Genomic DNA, 8,939 nt, shown 5'->3' with positions numbered 1-8,939 from the left:
TGTCTCTATTTATGTCCATCAGTATTTGCTTAGTTACATTTAAGTAATTCAGTGTTGTTTCACGTTAGTTAATTTCAATGTTAGTTTTTATATGTTTATGCAGTGTTAACGTAATCCAATGCTTTATTTTTATTCTTTTGATGTTTCTATGTTTAGTATCATTTGTGTCTTAAAATTTTCGATGGTGAATCCATTTGGTGTGACAGCCTATGAGGCTCTTTATTGTGTTAATATTTATTTAATTAAATTCTTAAAGGTTACTTTATTTATTTTTATTCCCTTTTAATTTACTTCACTTTTTTTGTTTGGTTACGCCTAGAACCTGGATATTTAAGTAAATTAAGAGACGGCGTAACAAAATATATATATATATACAGTGGGGTATGCTATAACGAATCTAATTGGTTCTAGAACCTTGTTCGTTATAGCATTCGTTCGTTATAGGATTAATACGTTCCAGGCCCCCAAATACAACCACTTAACACTGAAAAATATATAAAATTATAAAAATTGTAAAAAAGTGCATAAATATGCATCTAAACCCCTGAAATAAAGAATATCATTTATACTTGTAATAAAAAAAACAATATATTAGTAAAAAAAAATAAAAAAAATTTGTTGTAGGAGTTTCGTTCATTATAGCATTCTCAATTTTATAGGTAAAACCGTTCGTTATAGGAATATTCGTAGTAGAATCCATGCGTTATAGCATACCCCACTGTATATATATATATATATATATATATATATATATATATATATATATATATATATATATATATATATATATATATATATATATATATATATATATATATATATATATATATATATATATATATATATATATATATATATATACAGTATATATATACAGTATTACCCGGCTTAACGCAGTTTCGCTTAGCGCGCTTTACCGTATACGCGGTGCCTCGCCAGAGCCAAACTTTCAATTAACGCGGGTTTTTTCTACGTATACGCGGTGAGTGTCCGGCTCGGAGCTATTTTTAGATTCGCCCCACCCCCCACCCGCCACCCTGCCTGACTGCCTGTTTTAGCTCATAAAATTCATACAAATTACCCGGTCAGAATATAATTTACATTGCTGGAATTCTTACAATATGATGATCATTTTGAATATAAACATCATAGATTTTGCATTAGACATACAAATTTTAGATATAATGTTTACTCTGTGTAAATATGTTATCTTTTGTGCAAAATATATGACATTTATATTCAAAATATTCCTGGTCTTACAAGGAATCCAGCAATGTCAATTATATTATCCTAACTTTAGTCTGATTTATTATTTATTACTAAAAAGGTAAATATTCTGGTTTTCCCACACATCTGGTAGGGACTGTTGGTGGGGGGTGGGGGGGAGGGAGGGACCGACCGACCATCTGTTACAGTGTGAAGAATATTTTTCTTTTTTTTTATTAACTGAAAATATTTGTTTTAGCTCATAAAATTCATACAAATTACCCGGTCAGAATATAATTTACATTGCTGGAATTCTTATAATATGATGATCATTTTGAATATAAACATCATAGATTTTGCATTAGACATACAAATTTTAGATGTAAAGTTTACTCTGAGTAAATATGTTATCTTTTGTGCAAAATATATGACATTTATATTCAAAATATTCCTTGTTTTACAAGGAATCCAGCAATGTTAATTATATTATACTAACTTTAATCTGAGGTATTATTTAATACTAAATGTTAAAATTTAGTTTTTTCACCCAACATCTCTTGAAGGGAGGATTGGTGGGGGGTGGGGGGGAGGGTTGGGACTGACCGCTCGGTTGGAAGAGGGGGGAGGCAAGGTGGGGTACTTTGATTGACAGATAGTGTCGTGAAGAATATTTTTTTTTTTTTATTAACTGAAGTTATTTGTTTTAGCTCATAAAATTCATACAAATTACCCGGCCAGAATATAATTTATATTGCTGGAATTCTTACAATTTGGTGATCATTTTGAATATAAACATCATAGATTTTGCATTAGACATACAAATTTTAGATATAATGTATACTCTGAGTAAATAGGCTATGTTATCTTTGGTGCAAAATATATGATATTTATATTCAAAATATTCCTGGTCTTACAAGGAATCCAGCAATGTCAATTGTATTATCCTAACTTTAGTTTGAGGTATTATTTATTAAAATTTAGTGGTTTTCCCCCCAAAATTTCTCAGAGAGGGAAGAGCCAGCAGTGTAGTGTGAGAAGAGGGGGAGGGAGTTGAGTCCATTATTTGAATGGACATTAACTTGGCTACTGTATTTCTCTATTTCTCTTAAGTATTAATTGTGTGCATGTACCATCATAAAATTAAGATGTTATTTTTATTAGAACACAGGTATTGTGTCGGAAAAAGTGGAGTTTGGGGATCGGGCCAGTTTCTATTGGAATTAATCCCATATGTTCTGTTGTTCACTTAGCGCAGTTTTCACTTAACACGTTACCCTGTGGGTTTTATTGACCGCGTTAAGCGGGGTACTACTGTATGTATGTATATGTATGTATGTATATATATATATATATATATATATATATATATATATATATATATATATATATATATATATATATATATATATATATATATATATATATATATATATATATATATAGCAGCCTTCAGCGCTTTCGTAATTCACATCTGTACTAGTCTGTACTCACCCCTGAAAATGTGACCACACGAAAGCGCCAGAACTTCATGTTTTCTTTCTTTCCTCAGGATATCAGCACATACCAAAGACCACAAGACTCACAGTGACATTTCTACTCTGCATATATATATATATATATATATGTATGTATAAAGTGTATGTGTATGTATGCATGTGTATGTATGTATGTGTGTATGTATGTATGTAGTATGTATGTGTATGTATGTGCATGTATGTGTGTATGTATGTATGTATGTATGTGTATGTATGTATGTATGTATGTATGTATGTATGTATGTGCTATATGTATGTATGTATGTATGTATGTATGTATGTATGTGCATGTATGTATGTATGTATGTATGTATGTATGTATGTATGTATGTATGTATGTATGTATGTATGTATGTATGTATGTATGTATGTATGTATGTATGTATGTATGTATGTATGTATGTATGTATGTATGTATGTATGTATGTATACATGTGTATGTATGTATGTATGTATGTATGTATGCATGTATGTATGTATGTATGTATGTATGTATGTATGTATGTATGTATGTATGTATGTATGTATGTATGTATAAAATGCTGCATGTATGTATGTGTATGTATGTATGTATGCATGTGTATGTATGTATGTATGTATGTATGTACATGTGTGTGTATGTATGTATGTATGTATGTATGTATGTATATGCATGTATGTATGTATATGTATGTATGTATGTATGTATGTATATATATATATATATATATATATATATATATATATATATATATATATATATATATATATATATATATATATATATATATATATATATATATGTAACCGGTCGGAATTTACTGGACTGTAATTTCTCACTTGACTTGGGGTTTATTAAAAATTAATAGATGGTAAGGGCAGTGGAAGAGCCCCTTTGAGAAAAATCCCGAACCAGCACAAGAACACTTAAATCTACTAAACAAAATGAATTGTCCGTGACCCGTGGAAGGATAGCGTCTGTGACTGGGATGAATGAGACACACTGTAAAATTTAGACACTTATATTCCCTCCAACACTACAAACACAATCAAATAATGGTACACCAATATGCGCACCTCTTAACTTAAACTTAAAACACTACTCTGGGGAATAATAGTTATACATGATATAGAAATTATTAGAAACTCAGGCAACAATAAATTTGGAGTATTAAGAAATGTTGCTTGCACACATGAACAGGCCTTAAGGGCTTTCACAAAATAATATCAGTCATTTAGGAAATGGTATTAAAAATAAGAAATTAACTACTCTACAATGAATAGGCCTTAAGGGCTTCCAACAAAATAATATCAGTCACTGAGGAAATGGTAATAAAAAGTAAGAAATTAAATACTCTACAATGAATAGGCCTTAAGGGCTTTCAACAAAATAATATCAGTCACTGAGGAAATGGTAATAAAAAATAAGAAATCAAATACTCTACAATGAATAGGCCTTAAGGGCTTTCAACAAAATAATATCAGTCACTGAGGAAATGGTAATAAAAAATAAGAAATTAAATACTCTACAATGAATAGGCCTTAAGGGCTTTCAACAAAATAATAGCACCCCAACAGATGCACACTTCCTAACCTAACTTAACCACTACTCTGGGGAACAAGGTTATACCTGAGATCAGAATTATGAAGAACAATTAGATGCATTAAAAGAATCAAATCACAGTATCACTCTGGTTCCACTTAATGACACAAACATTAAAAAAACACTACTATCAAAATTATTTAAGAAATATTAAACTACACACGTCAAGATAATATCAGTAACTGAGAAATGGTATTAACTACACCCGTAATAAGGAAGATAAAATGTTCCTCTAGGTATCTCCCAGAGTCCTAGACTCACGGTCTCAGTGTGTGACCATTAATATACTCAGATAGCCTCAGTGTACTCCCAGTGCGTCCATGGGCAGGAAGAGAGTGAGCCAATCAGACCTTGTGCAGTTGAGAGGAGCTTTAGCTTCCCGTTAGCAAGAGGGTTTCACTAAGCGGCTCAGGACATGTGGTGTTGTGAGCCGACGTCAGCTGGGCACCCAGACGGCTAGATTCCCTCAAGAGATCCTTTGGTACCCCGCTAAACAGTGACAGGCCTACTCTGATCGGTCCAATGGCGACAATCGCCACCCTCAATCATCAACGGCAGTCTCAAACGGCAGTCAATCTCTCGCAGTCAAACTCCGGTCAACTCCGGTCAACTCCAGTCATGTGGGTTCTGACGGAAACCCTGAAATGAACTCACTGTTAGCTCTAGTTTACTTTACCACTGCCCTATCTAACCCTGTCTGAGATCGCATGAGACTTACTTGTTATACGGCAATAGCGCAACACAGGTGACTAGGCCACGTGACTATTTCTGTGACAGACGCGCAGGGACGTCTTGTTTTGTATGAATCCTCCCCGCGACTGAGAGAGAGGCAGCGTCGCGTCTTCTCAAGGCGTTAGCTTAGGTCTACGTGACATATTTTCCGCTTAACTAATAACTCCTTGGGACACCCGTAACATTATTCAGACTGCTAAACGATCTATAATAATTTCAAATTCAATAATAGTCCCTTAACTTCATGAATCGCATCATTATTAATTCGGTAAATTACATTTAATATCATATAGGCCTAGTTCCGCAATCTTTCGCTACGAGCAGGCAGCGCTCTCTCCCCTCAGATGACCTTGAACGCTCAGTATCACTCATGGCGGGGCATTTGAAATTACTCTGAAATTTCTGAATATTACAATCGACCCCCCTAAAAAAGACAGCACTATCCTCATGTGCTGAGAAAACATGCATACGACCCCCCTAAAATTTTGTTCTAAGGACTGCATCTCACCCCTTTAACGTGCTAAATGCAGCATTTGTCTTCTCTTCTCTCCCTTTCTCTCCCGCTAATATATATATATATATATATATATATATATATATATATATATATATATATATATATATATATATATATATATATATATATATATATATATATATATATATATATATATATATATATCAGATTGATGTACAATTTTTTTTTATGTACTGTATAACATAAAAACAAAGTGAGTTACAGTCTGCCCTTAACATAAGCGGGGGTTAGGTATCAGAGACACCCGTGAATGTTAAAAATCCGTGTACTTTTGCTGCCCCCCTAAAAAAACCCTGGCCCCCCCATGTCCTTATTTACCGTGTATACCTGTGTGTAGTTCGAGTTTTTAAGACCAAATTATTTGGCAAAAAATTGGAGGTCGACCTCTAAACGGGTAATAGTTTCGTTAGGTTGAAAAATATTTACCAGTAACTACCAGTAAACAATGGAAACGACGTACCAACGCACCACCAGCTGTGAGTGTCGGTACAGTTGCCAGGGCAGATCTCTTGCGTCATCATAGCAAGCCCAAAGTAACCAAATGCATGGTATGGTATGCACAGGACGATGTAAAACATAAAGTATTAATTTTTTAAAGTTTATTTATAGATACTGTACATAAATTTTTTTTCATTACATTTGAAACATCAATCTTTGTTAATTAAATTTGAAACAAAAGAAAACTACGATACCGTATTTTCATTAAAATATTACATCACAAGTATATTTTACCTTAACTGTGACTGAATGAATATAGGTATTCTCAGAAATAAATATGGAAATATAATATTTTTGCTGGAATGACGTACATATTACAGTGGAAAGACGAAAACAATGACTTTCGCTTTCTTTCGTTATTCAAAAGATTTTACCATAATCGCTTTTCGAATGGTTTTCAGTTAAAAAATTGTTGTACTCGTACTGTATTACAATAATATTCTATCCTATCATTAGCCTTATAATCCCACAAATGAAAACCATTCGAAAAGCGATTACGGTAACATCTTTTGAACGAAAGAAAGCGAAAGTCATTGCTTTCGTCACTTTCCACTGAAATACGTACATCATTTCAGCAAAAATATTACATTTCCATGTTCTCAGAAATAAATGGTAGTTTTGTTGAAACGTAATGTACGGTATTTAACATTAAAATGCAAAAATAGCTATAAAAACAATTAATACACCCGTAATGTACTGGCTGGCATCTCCAGTCATCCCTGCTCCCCCAGTAACCTCCTCCCTGCTCTATACCTCCGCCTCCTCCACATCGTCACTACTGTTGTATTACAATAACATTCTATCCTAATTGACTTGAATAAATACTACGATACCATATTTCTGAATATTTTCATTAAAATCCATCCAAATCATTTTCCTTGCCATCGGCAGCACCAAACAGCTTCTCCCAGTCCTCTCCTTGAACAGGGCTAGAGGATACGTGTTTTTCGAATCGTTTTCAATTAAAAAAATGTTACATCACACATATATTTTACCTAAACTGCGCCTAAATGAATATATTCTTGTAAATAAATAGTAATTTTGCTGAAACGTGATGTATTTCAATGTAAAATAGGATAAAATACATGACGAAAACAAAAGACTTCACCTAACCTTCCAATGTTCAAGAGATGTTACTCGTTTTTTTAATAGTTTTCGGTTAAAATACTGTTATATTACAATGATATTATATTCATACTGTGCTTGATATACTACATTCACAGAAATGAAATATTTTTGCTGAAATGACGTAAGTATTACAGTGGAATGTGGGATAAAATCGTGACGAAAACAATGACTTTTGCTTTCTTTCGTTCAAAAGATGTTACCGTAATCGCTTTTCGAATGGTTTTCAGTTAAAAAACTGTTGCATCACAAGTGAATTAGGATAGAATATTATTGTAATAAAACAGTTTTTTAACTGAAAACCATTCAAAAAGCGATTACGGTAACATCTTTTGAGCGAAAGAAAGCGAGTCATTGCTTTCGTCACTTTCCACTGTAATACGTACGTCATTTCAGCAAAATATTACATTTCCATGTTCTCAGAAATAAATAGTACTTTTGCTGAAACGTGATGTATTTCAATGTAAATTAGGATAAAATACATGACGAAAACAAGAGACTTTACCTAACCTTCCAATGTTCAAGAGATGTTACTCGTTTTTTTAGTAGTTTTCGGTTAAAATACTCTTATATTAGTGATATTCTATTCATACTGTGCTTGATATAATACATTCACGGAAATGTAATATTTTTGCAACTACAATGCTGATGTCAACACAAGTGTGGTTACAGCGAGACTGACTGATTGAGGGAGAGCTATGCGTGTGTGTGTGTAAGGTTGCTGGAGCGGGCGGTGTCCCGTGTTCAGTGCCGCGCGCGATTTGAATGTACTTCAATTACTTCAATGTACAGAATATTCCTCTGGCGGGGCAATCCGCGTATTTGCGAATCCGTGAATGCTAAACCCGCGTATGTGAAGGGCCGACTGTATATATATATATATATATATATATATATATATATATATATATATATATATATATATATATATATATATATATATGTATATATATATATATACACAGGGTGTCCCATAAGTTTCCATACAACGTATCACCAACGCCATTACAAGCATAACTCAAGCTGTGCTTGAACATGTTCTTCAACAGTGGAGGACACGCATTGAAGAGTGTTTTCAACAGAATGGTAGTCATGTAGAGCATATTATATAAATAAAAATGGATTTTCATATAAAATATATTTTTCCTATGTATGGAAATTTATGGGACACCCTATATATATATATATACAGTTAACCCTCACTTTATGCGGTCCCGCATTCCGCGTTTCCACGTTAACGCGGTGCCTTGCCAGAACCTCACGTGGTCACATTACGCGGTACGTGAACCCCATTACGCGGAGAGTGTCCGGCGCGACGCTATTTTTAGATTCGCCCCACCCGCCACCCGTCCGCCTGCCTGCCTGTGCTCCTCGCCTCGCCCTCCTCCTCCCTTCGCTTGGGCAAGCCGCGTGGTAAGGTTGCGCAGTGTGTGTCTTTGTTGCGTTATCACTGACGTCATATGACGTATCCGACTGTGATTGGCCATGCATCCCTACCCCCCTCTGCTGCTAGCTGTAATTGGCTTAAAGTATTATGACGTGTCCACCCGGGGGGGGGAGGGAGGGAGGAAAGATGATCCTTGACCTAGCCGTGCCAGTTTCATCCCTCCACGCCAGACCGTGTAAACGTGCATCCATTGTTCTCTAAAATGGCTTCCGCCGGACCACCACCCCCAGAGAGAAACCTTTCCTTACCTGGACCCAGCGGCACTAAGCCAAAGAA

This window comes from Homarus americanus, unplaced genomic scaffold (genome assembly GCF_018991925.1).
Source record: "Homarus americanus isolate GMGI-L3 unplaced genomic scaffold, GMGI_Hamer_2.0 scaffold45698, whole genome shotgun sequence".
In the NCBI taxonomy this organism is placed as follows: Eukaryota; Metazoa; Arthropoda; class Malacostraca; order Decapoda; family Nephropidae; genus Homarus; species Homarus americanus.
This window is presented reverse-complemented; position numbering follows the sequence as displayed.